Source organism: Callospermophilus lateralis, unplaced genomic scaffold (assembly GCF_048772815.1).
Source record: "Callospermophilus lateralis isolate mCalLat2 unplaced genomic scaffold, mCalLat2.hap1 Scaffold_98, whole genome shotgun sequence".
Taxonomy (NCBI): Eukaryota; Metazoa; Chordata; class Mammalia; order Rodentia; family Sciuridae; genus Callospermophilus; species Callospermophilus lateralis.
In genome coordinates, this window is record NW_027517992.1 from 2118055 (window position 1) to 2132262 (window position 14208).

Genomic DNA, 14208 nt, shown 5'->3' on the forward strand with positions numbered 1-14208 from the left:
CTGAGACATTACAGTTTCTTCCCTATATTCTTGTGGTATCTGTGCAGATTGTCTGTACCTCACCTTGATGTTGGGCTTTCAGACCCTCAATGGATGCTACTGCATTCTGGATCTGGGCCCTGCAGAAGCTGGTGTGGGTGGATCTGGGCCACTGGGCTTGACCTCCTGTGGTAGTCTGCTGGTAGGAAGAGGTGGTCTTGTGCCAAAGGCTAGGCTCTGGAGGTGTCTGCCCCGCTGGGGGAGGGATGAACCCGACCTACTCAGAGCATAAACCCAGGGTGCTGGAGTGGCAGTCTGGGCTGGATCTGGGCTCCTCAGTAGTCGAATGGTCAGACGGGGTGGTCCTGCACCAGAGGCTAGGCTATGGCGAGTGTCTGCCCCGCTGGGAAAGGGCTGTGCACCTGGGCCCTGCGCGCCTGGGCCCTGTGCGGCAGAGGCCGGTCTGGGTGGATCTCAGTAGTTATATTTTGAATGTATCAGTCTATGATGAAATGTATCCAACCAAGTTTTTGTTCCTTTTCAGTTGCTAAAAAAATAGAATAATAAACTAGAATTTATTTTAACTTTTGTTTTCTTACAGAAATTATTACATTTCTGAAACGTGAAAAGTAGGTAATAAAGATGAATGCCAATTGGCATTTGAAAAGTCAGATTTAATAAAACAGTACATCATGAGGTGATTGATTACTAGTTTTTATGAAAGAATATTGTTTAAAAATTGTTTTTATTTAGTAATTCATTGTATTTATTCAATTATTAAGTGCTTACTTCAACCACCATTTTATTTATTTAATTGGGTTTATTTAGGGATGAATCAGTTATATGAGTTATGTATATATCAAACATATCCAACTTAAAAATTGAGCTTTTTATAGGAAAAAAGAGTTTATTGCAGTTTAATTACCCCATCCTAATGATAATATATCTTTATTTTACAGGAGGGAAAACAGATATAATTTGCTGTCTTGTTTGGAGGCACATGGTGAGTTTTAAGATCAAAATTCTCCCCAATAATTTCTTAATTCCAAGTCCCATGTTTTAATATTTAGTCTTCCTTAAAGTGATTAATAAAATTGACTGATCTCATGTATCAGTACTTAGGTGACAATTTACAGAAAATTAGCTCTGCAACTTGATGGGCGAAAACCCTTTTCAACCAAAAGGTAAGTGTTGTGGCCACAACAGATGACAGTGTGTATGGTTTTTGTTTAACTGCTTCAAGAGAAGGTGGAGGACTTTTTCTTAAAAACTTAAAATTGTTGGAGTAGCAAATGTTCATATAAAAAACTAAAGTAGAAGTGAACTTTATTCTTTTTGTTAAAAGAGATAAATATCAATTTAGTATATTTATGTGTTTCTTCTATGCATAGACAAAAAATATTTCTAGAAAACATTAAAAAAGTGCTATGTGACCTTAACGTTTCTCTCTGCAGTGTATTCTGGATATTTTAACAATGGCAGAGTCCTGTGAGAAAGAACAAGAAAGATCTTTGCATACTCTTATCAGTTCTCTAGGGCTGCCACAACAAAGTAACACAGACTAGGTGGTTTATAGGATGGAAGTTTGTTTTCTCATAATTTTTGAGGCTAAAAAGCCAAGATTAACTTGTTGGTAGGGTTGGTTTCTTCAGAGGGCCACAAGGGGAGGGCCTGGCTTCTCTCTTGGGCTTGTAGATAGCCATGTTCTCATTAGGTTTTCACATGGTCCTCTCTGTGTGCATATGCCTGCATCCCAATTTTCACTTCTGTTAAAAGACACCAGTTATATGGATTTTATTGCCACCCATGTGACCTTTTTAAAAAATATTATTTATTCATTTATTTATTTACTTATTTATATGTGGTGCTCAGGCTCAAACCTAGTGCCTCATGCATGCAAGGCATGTGCTCTACCACTGAGCTATCACCCAGCCCCTAGTGACCTTATTTTAACATAATTATTTCTAAAGGTCTATCTATAAATATAGCCAAAGTCTGAGGTAGTGAGGGTTAGGAATTTAGCATATGGCTTTTGAGATAACACAATTTAACCCATTACATATATCAGCTGGAAATAAATAGTACTTTTATTATCAGTTCACAGTGGATCTTTCCTAATTTTTCAAAATTAGGTACTATCTTACTTCACCTTATCTATACGTTACCTCATGCTGTGGGTATGTTGATTATCTAATGTTCTGGAGGAAATTTATTCTCAGTGAATTAAATTTGACTGTGGCTATGTAAAATTAAGACATGAAGAAAGAGAGTAGTTTGAGATCATGTGTTTTAACATTTGAATTGAATGATATTGACTGTCAATGTAGTTCAAAATTCAAAGGAAAATAAAAATGTAATGGTTTATTGAGGAATTTATAATTGAACCAAGGATTAGTGCAAGCAGGCAATTAATTGTTTGAGTTTCTAGTTGAAAATGGATGTTTTACATGGTGTTTACCATTTTCTTGAATGTATATAAAACTTAGGTAGATATCATAAATAGCTTCAAGTAATTTCTTCAGTCATACAATTACAAGGCAGTGAAGATTTAAACCATTCAATTTGATTTCAAGTCCATGTCCTTTTTATGTTGTAGACTGGAATGATATAGATTATTAAGGTAAGGTACTCTGTGCAGAAGTGATATAGATTTTTAGTATTTTTAATGATCTGAGTTGAAAAACTTAAAGAACTCTTATCTAACTATTAAAATAGTACAATTATAAAAGAAAGGGGTCAGTTTGTGATGTTGATGACATTTGAAAAAATAGGAAGGCCTTTGATAGGTAGATTACTAAACATTTAAATATTAGACCAGGGAATGGTTTGTGACATACTTTTCCATATATTCATTAAAAAAAAAATGGCATCTAATTTGTTAAAATATTTGCTTTGCATGCCGTCTCCAGAGCATAATTTCAGTTGGTATCTTTCAGTTTTATGGTAGAATATTGCTTGAATTTTGAGTTAAAAGTAGAAATGATATTATTTTAGTATAATAAAAAATTACCTTTTAAAAATGATGTATTAAAGATAATGCCAGAACCCTGGAAATTTTTATTTCTTTTGTGGATAGGAGGTTTTCCTAAAATCCTGATGCTACTGGTGTTCTACCTATATCTATGTGCTTCTTAGGAGCTCAGTATACTTGGTCATAATTTCTGAGAAGTAGTATTTACTGTATGTATTGTTTTGATCGGTTTCTTCAGGTGAGAAAATGTAATATAACCTGGCTGGTATAAGCCTCCCTCATTTCCTGTATTTTAATTTAGCACCTATCTCTTCTTTGCTCTGTGCCTAATGTTCCTGAATTTGGTAGTAATTCTAGTTTGTTTTCTACCTGTTATTTCTTAGTCTTAGTCTACCTGTGGTTAATATCTCTTTAGAAAGATAATGATTAGATAGAATATGTTTATCTAGGTGTACTACTGCAGCTCACTTTGGATTTTATTATCTCTAAGTTTTCTATCTATGGTAAATAACTAATATCTTTCATTTTCTGTCTTCCTATCTACCTTTTAATCTATCTTAATTGTACTAGTTTTTATCCTAGTGAGATCTGAATTTCTTACTGTTATTACAGGGTACTGACTACGAATATCAATTCAGAAATTGCTATTAGAATTTTTAAAGTAGATCTTCAATATCAGGTATTACAAAAATGTTTTTACTGCCAGGCATGGTGGTGCAAGCCTGTAATCCCAGCAATCTCAGCAGCTTGGGAGGCCGAGACAGGAGGATCACAAGTTTAAAGCCAATCTCAGCAAAATCGAGGTGTTAAGCAACTCAGTGAGACCCTGTCTCTAAATAAAATATAAAATAGGGTTGGGATATGGCTCAGTGGTCTAGTGCCCACTAGTTCAATCCCTGGTACTCACCCTGCAAAATGTTTTTACTTTTCTTTTTGAAAATAAGGTTACTTCTCTCCTTTTGAAAATTAGATAATTTAAAAATGGCAGAACTCTTTATGGAATGTGAAGAAGAACTGGAACCATGGCAGAAGAAAGTAAAAGAAGTTGAGGATGATGTTGATGATGAGCCCATCTTTGTTGGAGAGATATCGAGTTCAAAACCAGCAAGTTCCAGTAAGCATTTACTTTTACTAAAGCCAAATTTTATAAGATATTATTTTTAAAGAAAAACTTGTGAATGTCTTATGGGACTCAGTTTACTTATTCTACTGTAAGGAGTTAGGGATGAGAGATGAGGGGGAGGCCAGTAAGAACTTGAGAATCAAAATGGGGATGTGATTGGAGACTAGAAGGAAGCCAAAGGTTAAATATCAGATGTGTGAGAAAGAAGTAGGCTTAGATTGGCTTGTTGCATTGGAGGTCTTCTGAGATTGGAAAAATTTTCTAGTGAAACTGTTTATCCGAGTGAACTGTTTATCTGTTTATTTCTGTCTTTTCTCATTTAGCAGTTACGTAAGGAAAGATTTGGAATGTTTAGATTAAAATTTTGGAATATACTAAGTGTATATTAGTATCAGATGGAAGTTCTCACATCTAGGCCTCATTGCATTGTCATTCATACATGGCTAAAACTGTATGTAGGCAGTGAATGATTCAGAGTCTCTGGCTTAAGTCCTCGATGGGTTGTAGATTCCAGTTATATTCATTTCCTTGATGAAACTACTAAGATCTATTAACACCAGTTTAAGTATAAAACATTAATGTTATTAATTTTTAAACTCTACCCATTAATATTTGTCTTTTAAAATATTTTGCATGATGAAATAGTATACATAAAGTACTTCTGTGTCTGAAGTTTGGTGCTTGTGTGATTGAATTATGAGCTACACTATTTGTTTTTTTAAAAATAGAACATTTTATCTAAATAGACATTTCCCAAATTTATTCTTGAACTAAATATTTAATTATAGCTTTATAATGTAAGTGATCCCTATGTAGGGCATATAGGTTTTTTTCTCGTCTCATTAAACCTGAAAAAGGTGACCATTATGAGCCTCCCCTGTTTTCTCCCATAAGGCGGAGACTATGTGTAAGACATCTGCTTAATCCATCATACTGGAATGTTTTTTCCCTAGATATTACTAATCCCAAATTATATATAATCTTTTTGTTAAAAGACTGTAGATTCTTACAGAAGAATTAGCTCTTTTCTAAGCCTAACAGTTCAAACAGTGTGCCAAGTCCTTTTCAGAGCCCTTCATTGAAAGTTTCATGAAATCGGTAGATGGCACCAGATGGTCTAAGGGGTAGGGATCCTGGTGAGTTTTCAGGTCATGACCTTTTGGATTTTGAAACCAACAGTTATTTTTCTGCTTCATTTTAATTACCTTGCAATATTGGTCATGCCTTACCTAAACTATAAATGGAATTGGGGTATGGAAATTTGAAAGTTTGAGTTTGTTTTACTTATATCTTAGGAAATTCTCATTCCTTAAGCCCAGAATCAAAAGAGTTATCTTTTTCTTATTGTCTTATATTCTTTTTAGTCTAAATTTTCTTTCCTTATTTATGGAATGGTATATGAAACTCTTACCTGGTAATTTAATGACTACAAGCATAGAGTTTTACTGGATAACACATGGATAGAAGAAGGCTGTTTTTTTTGGTTTTTGGTTGTCTTCCCTGTGTACCAGGAAATTTCTTTGACATTTCACTCTATTCCCTGGGTATCCAGTTTTACACATAATAGATGGTATTGTGCTCCTACGTTTCTGTTGTTCTTGCTGGTCCCTTACCATATCTTTACACAAGTTCTCCATTTCAAGTGATTTGGAGATAGACCATCCTATACTTAGGAATAGTATTCCAAAAATGCAGAAAGGGAATCATTACACCAAACATAGATAATCAGACCCATTCTGTGTATAGATATACAAACCTGGGCTCAAATTTTTCCTACAATGTGCCTAATCAAGTTTGAGTGGTTTCTACCCTATCCTCAAGCAATTGTTGATGGTTTTACTGGTAAAGGATAACTTTTGGTAGAGGAAACTATAGGTCCTTTGCACGAGATTGCAGTCCTTTGTTCAGGGACTGTAATCTTGTACTTATACAACTAAGTATATTGTATCTTTCACACTTCAGAAATTCTCCGCATCTGATCTTTTCTTTTCTTTTGACCAGGACTACATTTTTCAGGTAATCCCTAAGAACTAATAAATAATTCTTTATAAGAAATATAGTAATGGATTTAATTTGAAAAATATATGCCCATTTGTGTACATTGGATGACTCGAGACTTCCTTATTGTGCTGTTTTTATTGTTTATCTTTATTTTTTTGGCAATTGTAAAGGAATAAAATTCCAAGATTAATTACAACAAAAATTAGAACACCATTTTTACTTGAAACAATGACTGACAAACCATGGTGTATTATTTATTTGTTTTTTTGTATCAACATTATCACACATGTATGTATTTAAAACAACACATGCATTATCTCACAGTCTTATGTAATATTACTGTGGGTCGGATGATGGTTTAGCTGGCTCCTCTGCTTTAGGGTCTCACAAGGCCACTTTCAGTATGTGGTTCCGGAAGTTGCAGTCTTATCTGAAGCTTTGTGGGGGAAGTATCTGCTTCAAGTTCACATGGTTGTTTGTAGCATTCATTTCCTTACAGGTTGTCAAACTGAGTCTCAGGATCTGACTGTTTTTTGGTTCATTCTTTGTCAGATGGGTATTCCCAGGTTGGCTACTTGCTTTCTCAAAGGTATTAAGGGAGAATCCTTAGCAAAATGTCACTAGAGTCTGAATTAATGCAATTACTAATAGAAAATCATGTTTATCCTATTACTTTTGCTGTATTCTACTGGTTCAAAGCAAGTCAGAGGTCCAATACAAAGGGAGGGAATCACACAGGATATGATTAACAGGAGGTGGGATGTGGTGGCCACTTTAGTATATATCTGCCAGGCACGGTTCTTTTATTTTGGGTAGTTGGCAATCACTTCCTCAAAATTGAACACAGTGTACCTGCCATCTCAAGGAAAATGACTCAATTGGAGATAAAATAATTCTCAATTGGAGAATTATTTTAATTAGTTATTGTTGATTAGTGGATTGCCTGCTCTCTGAAATTGTGATAATTAATCAGAGTTTTCTTCTAGAAAAGTGTTTAACAGCATTAACTTTATTATACTTATGTTAAAAGAACTATTTTAGAAAATGAAATTTTCAATTCTTAAAGTGCATATATTTAGAAAAAATATTTAAATTGAAGTAAAATTTTGCTTAGTTATAGTTCAGTATGGCATTATTGATTTTTTTAAACTACATTTTAAGGCTCAAATATCCATATCTCTCTTTTTGGTACTAAATTCTAGATGTTATTTGTGTTACAGTAATAACTTATTTCTATAACTTCTTAACAGTCCTGTGTCAATTGGAAAGTTAGTAACAAAGCAAAATTCTTAAACTTGATCAGCCCTCAATTTATAAACAAAATACTTCAAATTTTGTTATAAAATAATATGTATTTTGTGAGGAAAGTTTAGAAAAGAGAGAAGAATATATCCGGATCATGTTGTATATGTCAATATGTATTTCACTTCTTACTAAACATTCTACTTGGATCATATCATTGATTATTTCTCAAAATCTTGATGTTAATGACTGCATGATTATCCATCAATTTATTTTACCACTCCTCTATTATTAGATATATAGGTTTTAATGTTTCTGCTATTATAAATAATTTTCCATTACACTTTCATTTCCTTATCATGATGAATCCTTGAATGTAGAATAATTTAATCATGTGAACCTTATTTTAAAGGCTTTGGTAACTACTGCTAACATTTTTATGCAGATAATACCAAAATATAATCTCTACTTTGCCAGCAGTGAATGTTTCATCATTTTTTAAAAAATTTATTTATTTTTTTAGTTTTTAGGTGGATATAATATTTTTATTTTTTATTTTTATGTGGTGTTGGGGATGGAACCTAGCGCCCCATGCATGCCAGGCGAGCGCGCTACTGCTTGAGCCACATCCCCAGTCATCATTTTCAAACTTTAACTTAATTCAAACTATCATTAGTCTTTTTAATTAAATTATTTATTTATTCTAATTAAGTTATACACAATGGCAGAATGCAGTTGATTTCATATTACACATATAGAGCACAATTTTTCAAGTCACTGATTGTGCACAAAGTATTTTCACACCATTCATGTCTTCATACATATACTTAGGGTAATGATGTCTAACTCATTCCACATCATTCCTACGCCCTTGCTCCCTTTCTTCCCCTCCCTCCCACTGCTTAAAGAAACCATATATCAATAAGACATAACAGTTCTATCATTAGTCTTACAAGAAAAAAATAATTCAAACAGTTCCTATATTTCTCTTACCCATTTTCCCCCAATGTTAACTTTTTATCACAGGCAATTAATATGAACTAAACCTCAGAACTTATTAGAATTTCACCAGTTTTTTCATTAATGTTTCTTTTCTTTCCAGGATCCTATTCATGATCTCACCTTGTAGTTTATTCTTAGTCATATGTTTTCTGCAGTTATTAATTCTTTTTTTGATCTTGATACTCTTAAGAGTAGCTGCTAATTATATATTTTGCAGTATTGAAGAATGCCAATACAGTAAACACTATTATTTGCATTTCTTTGACTAGTATGTTGGAAAAAAAGGTATTTTGAATATATTGGCCATTGCATTTTAGTTTGAATTATCTCAGTTTATGTCCTTTGCCCATTTTTTTTTTCTAAAAGTAGCTGTCTTTTTTTCCAGTTTGATTTTTAAGCATTGTTAATCTTAAAACTTGCTTGCTATATATTACAACATGTAGAGTGGTCTGGCTTACTCTCAACAATGATTGTCTTTTATGAAAATGGCATTGGAGCATAATATTGTGGTGTGTGTTTTGTGTATGTGTCAGTATTTTTAATATACAATGCTATTTGAATATTCCTAAATTTTTTGACCACAATTCTCATAATTATTTATAGTAAATATATGTGTATATTTTCACATAAATGTATTTATTACTGTATATTTGACCACAGCATACTTCATCTCATACTTTTTACTTCTCTTTTCTTGAGATCTTCCTGCTAGTTTGAACCACCCTTTCTCCTCATGGAAGGGCTGAAATTTCCTTTGAGGCTCTGGTCTCTAGGAGCAGGGCTGCTGACCCAGATCACTTCTGTAAATAACTTCTATTCTGTTCCCTGTCTGCTTGGCATTCTTACTTATTCAGCCTACTGGCCAGGTTGCTTTTATATTTGCTATTTAAAGGGGAGAGGTTGGCCTACCACAGCTTTCTGTGGGATGATAGGAAGAGTGAGGGGACCAGTCTTTTCTGATTTATAACATTCTCCAAGAAACATGGTTCCAAAATTCATATTGTCTGATATATTCGTCCTCAATGTTTCTGTTTGTTTGTATTGATGCCGCAGTCTCTGGCTGGGCCCAAATCACGAGTCTCCAGACAGCTTGTAGATTCAAACAGCAATTCTTTATTCCCGAACTCACACCGGCCGTCTATAAACACACTCTGGGGGAATCCACGTTCTCTGCCCAAATCCACTTCTGCCCAAATCCACTCCACATGGGCTTCTGTCTCCCAAAATATACTGTCTGACCCTAAGAACTCAAGAGGAACTCAGCAGCAGGATACGCCCTATTCTAAAGGGGGAACACCCTAATCTCCTATTATGCTAAACCGCCCTGCCCTGGTCCTTGAGCAAGGTCACCTTTCAGAAGTCCTTCCACTAGACAGCATGGGAGTAAGCTGGCAAGGAGATTGTCATACCTACTTGGCTGATGGCTCCCAGCATATTGATATTTTGAAAGCAGGATTTAAAAAAAATATTTTTTAGTTGTACATGGATGCAGTATCTTTATTTTGTTTATTTACTTTTATGTGGTGCTGAGGCTCAAACCCAGTGCCTCACATGTGGGAGGCAAGTGCTTTACCACTGAGCCACACCCCAGACACCAGGATGCAGAATTTTTTAGAGGCACAAGAACTTTTAACTTTTATAACCATGCCGCAGTCTCTGGCTGGGCACAAATCACGAGTCACCACACAGCTTGTAGATTCAAACAGCAATTCTTTATTCCTGAACTCACACCGGCCGTCTACAAACACGCTGTGGGGGAATCCACGTTCTCTGCCCAAATCCACCACTCCTGGGCTTCTGTCTCCCAAAATATGCTGTCTGACCCTAAGCACTCAAGAGGAACTCAGCAGCAGGATACGCCCTATTCTAAAGGGGGAACACCTTAATCTCATATTATGCTAAACTGCCCTATTCTAAAGGGGGAACACCCTAATCTCCTATTATGCTAAACCGCCCTATTCTAAAGGGGGAACACCATAAACACGGATCCTGCCCTGGTCCTTGAGCAAGGTCACCTTTCAGAAGTCCTTCCACTAGACAGCATGGGAGTAAGCTGGCAAGGAATTTGTCATACCTACTTGGCTGATGGCTCCCAGCATCTCCCCCCTTCTGATTAATTAAACAACAAGTAATGTGGCTTAAGGACGGTGCCTGGTAGGCTGTCCAGTTCAACATATGGCTCTTACCCGTCATTGGAAAACTGACCTTTAGGCGTCAGCCTCCTGTCTTAGGTTGATACCACTGCAACTGGATCATACCCGTCATTGACTACCGGTCCAGCATACAGCCATACTTGTGGATAGGTCTATGCACCAGTGGGGCGGTGAGGTTCTTTGCCTCACCTCTGTTGGCCCCCAAATTTGGCCTTGGTGCCAGTGGGGGAGTGAGGTTAATGTGGCTTAAGGACCGCGCCTGGTAGGTTGTCCAATTCAACATATGGTTTTTACCCGTCATCGGAAAACTGACCTTTAGGCAACTGACCTTTAGGCGTCAGCCTCCTGTCTTAGGTTGATACCACTGCAATTGGATCATACCCGTCACTGACTGCTGGTCCAGAATATAGCCATTGGCCCCCAAATTTAGACCATCACTAGCAGAAGGGAGGAGGATACAGAAATGCCATGACACCAAGCCAATTGACAGTTCCTTTGGAAAAATTGCATCATTGGTGACACCATCAGCAAAGATCACTGGTGACACCATCAGCAAAGATATGCCAGCATTACCACAATTTGCTGCACTAAACATAGTTACATAGTCCAGGCAAGTTCTGTAAGCAGTTCAAAGGGGAGGAATCTATCAATCTGTCCGTCTCTTCCCAAAGTCCGTTTCCTCCCAAAGTAAGTTGACTCCTTGATTGAGCATACTTGTTGAGTTATATTCATTGGGATGAAGATAGGAATTCTGGCAATGATGCTAAAAAGACATTAACCTGAAAAGAATTATTAAATATAATGAAAAGGAAAGGTGAAAGTAAACAAACAGATCTGTTAACCTACTTAAAAAACAATCCTTAACAGCTGTTTACCTGATTTAAATTAGTAAACAAGCAGATCTGTTAACCACCTTTAAAAAGAATCCTTAACAGCTGTTTACCTAATTTAAATTAAGCCATTTAAATCATGTGAATAAAAAAAAATAATAATTTGGATCCATTTTCTCATGAGCGCTCCTCATATATGAAATATGGACATATGCACACACAGACATATAACACAAAACACAAATGTGCAAACAAACGTACAACACATAAGATCAAAAAAATAAAACTGATCAGAAAAACAATAACCTAGGTTTGTATGAGCTCAAAAAATAAAAATAGAGCCTTATGATGTGGAAAAATGCAATAATAAAATAGATATTGAAAAAAAAACATCCTGGTTAATCACAGTCGCAGATGTAAGAATGGCCAAGCTGGAGTTCTGGATATCAGCTGTTATGGATTTGAGTCAAATCATCTTCTTTTCGATCTGTAGAAATTGCTTTAGTTAGTCTTTCTGGAATCCAAATCGGCTGCTGTTCTTCCTGTGGAAAAACAAAAACAGAACCCCGACTCCAGAAAATCACTGGGTCAGGATCTTTCCATTGTCCTGTTAGAATATCTTTCCAAAGTACTTTAGTCTTATGTACATTTTTTGGATACATATGTCTTTCCGCAGCACTAAGTCCTGATGAATCCAAATTTAAAAAGTTTAGAGTAAAAAGGGTTATTTTAAGTTTATCTTTGGGGGATATATACCCCTTTCCCATTTTTAAGATTAACTAGGCTTCGAATGACGCAATCTTTCCTCCGTCATGAAGGCATCTTAACCACCTTCAAATTAACCTTTTAAAGACTACCAATTATCATCTATACTGTACTTTTAAATGTACTTTTTCACCACTTACAGCTTCACTATTTTAAACGAGGCTTAGATTTTGTTTAAATCGCTTAATATTAGTTTACATGGCTGCCCTTCAACCAAAGGCCTTTTTTACTCCATTAAGAAGCTTTGTCTCAATCTGCCATGTACAAATACCTTTTTCTTTTTCTTCCTTTCTAAAACTTTTAAAGTAAGTCTAGTTTCCTCAAAATCTTTTTAAATGGCATTTTACAACTTTTTACTTTACCACACAGAGATTATCTCATCTAGAAACATTTCTCTTTTTTTTAACCTTTATATTAAAATATATTTTCATATCTTCAATCTTTTAATATTTCTTCTTAGCCATTAACACTTTTTATAAATTCACATTCTGAAATAACCCTTATAAAATTTTTGATTATGTTTTATACTTGTCTCCTTGTTTAGCCCAAGATTTTGCCCAGTTCTATTATTTGCTTTTTGATGGTGATACAGCATTTTTAGAATCCCTCTCAGAGTGTATCACTGTTATTAATGTAAAATGGATTTACTTTTCTTTTATCTTGAAAATGTTGGACTATAATTTTTCCTTCAAATTAATTGGCTAGTCAGGAATAAACCAGCTCTCTTAGCTTGCTTTCAAAGTTTTAGTAAATTATAATTTTGGCAAATTAGAAATCTTCTTTGTGTTTTTAAGCTTATTAATAATTGAGGCATCAAAGGTTATTCTTATAATATTGGTATATAATTAATTTGCATTTATAAATTTTATGAAAAATAATTATAACTATAATAAATAAATGTAATATTCTTTCTCTGAAATATTTTAACAGGATTACATAATGAGCTCATCACAAGTTGTATCTAATAATTCTTCAGAATTACTATTTGACTTGACCCGGGAGACAGGATTATCACATTACCAAGGGGGACCAACACTTTCTATAGCAGGTTGGTATTAGTACTTTTTCCAAAAAGTTATAAAAGAAAAACTTGATGAATTTGCTTATGGAATTAACTTTCTATTTTGAAGCTCAAATCCTCTTGTGAAGTCTTTCATATATTGTAACATGGAGTTGTGCTAATAGTTTTTGAATGCCTTTTTGGGTAACTTTATATAAAATCTTGGCTAAACTTCTTTGAACTCATTCTCACTTGGAGCCAAACTTAACACCTTAAAGTAATTTATATGAATTATAGAGGTCCTCATATGCCCTAAATATTCTATTTTAAAAATTAGTTTCTATGACCAGTTAGGGGAAAAAAGTGTTTGTTATTATTGATTTCTTCATTAGGTTAGCGTCACTCTAGTCCAATAAATGGTCTCAATATGATAGTAAAACATGATTTTAAAGTGTTAGTGTAAAGTAACCACATTAAAGAAATGATTTGTACATAGTAAGTACTCAATAAATGCTATTTGAAAAAGTAATGAAATTTACCTATTGAAGAAGATTTTAAGTTCATTGAGGGTATAACAAAATTCTTCATTAATCAAAATACATTTGTATAGTATAAATTTTGTCTTATTGAAAATTTTCTGTAATCAAAGTACTTAATCTTTATGTACTGGCAATTTATATGTGTTTCAAATATTTGATGAAGTAGAGATGTATATGATTTTTTTGGAGTTTTTAGGTTGTTTACTAAACAGATCAGTGTGAAGAATCTACCAAACTCAACTTCTGTCCATTCTTTTTCCATAGTAATAATGCTTAATGTTTTTTTCTTTTTTGTGTGTGTGGTATAGAGGATTTGAATCTAGGGCATTACATGTGCTAAGCAAGCATTCTACCACTGATCTAGAACTTTATAAAAAATATTTTTACTTGAGACTAGCTGTTGTTGAGTTGCCCTCAAACTTTCAATCCTCTTACCTCAGCCTCATGAGTCATTGTGATTTTAGATGTACACCACTGTTTTTCTTTTCCACAATATTTGATACTCACTTCTCTTGGTGTCACTACATACCTAGTAAACTTCTAGTTAATAAAGTAGGTAAGACCCAAAGAGAAATGGGGATGTGTTTGTGCTAAATCTGGTTT

General features: G+C 34.5%; 1 pseudogene; it reads left to right on the plus strand.

The window, feature by feature from the left end:
* The first annotated feature begins 245 nt into the window (after positions 1–245).
* The window catches only part of LOC143386181 (axin interactor, dorsalization-associated protein-like), an 83125-nt pseudogene continuing 69162 nt past the window's right edge, over positions 246–14208 (plus strand).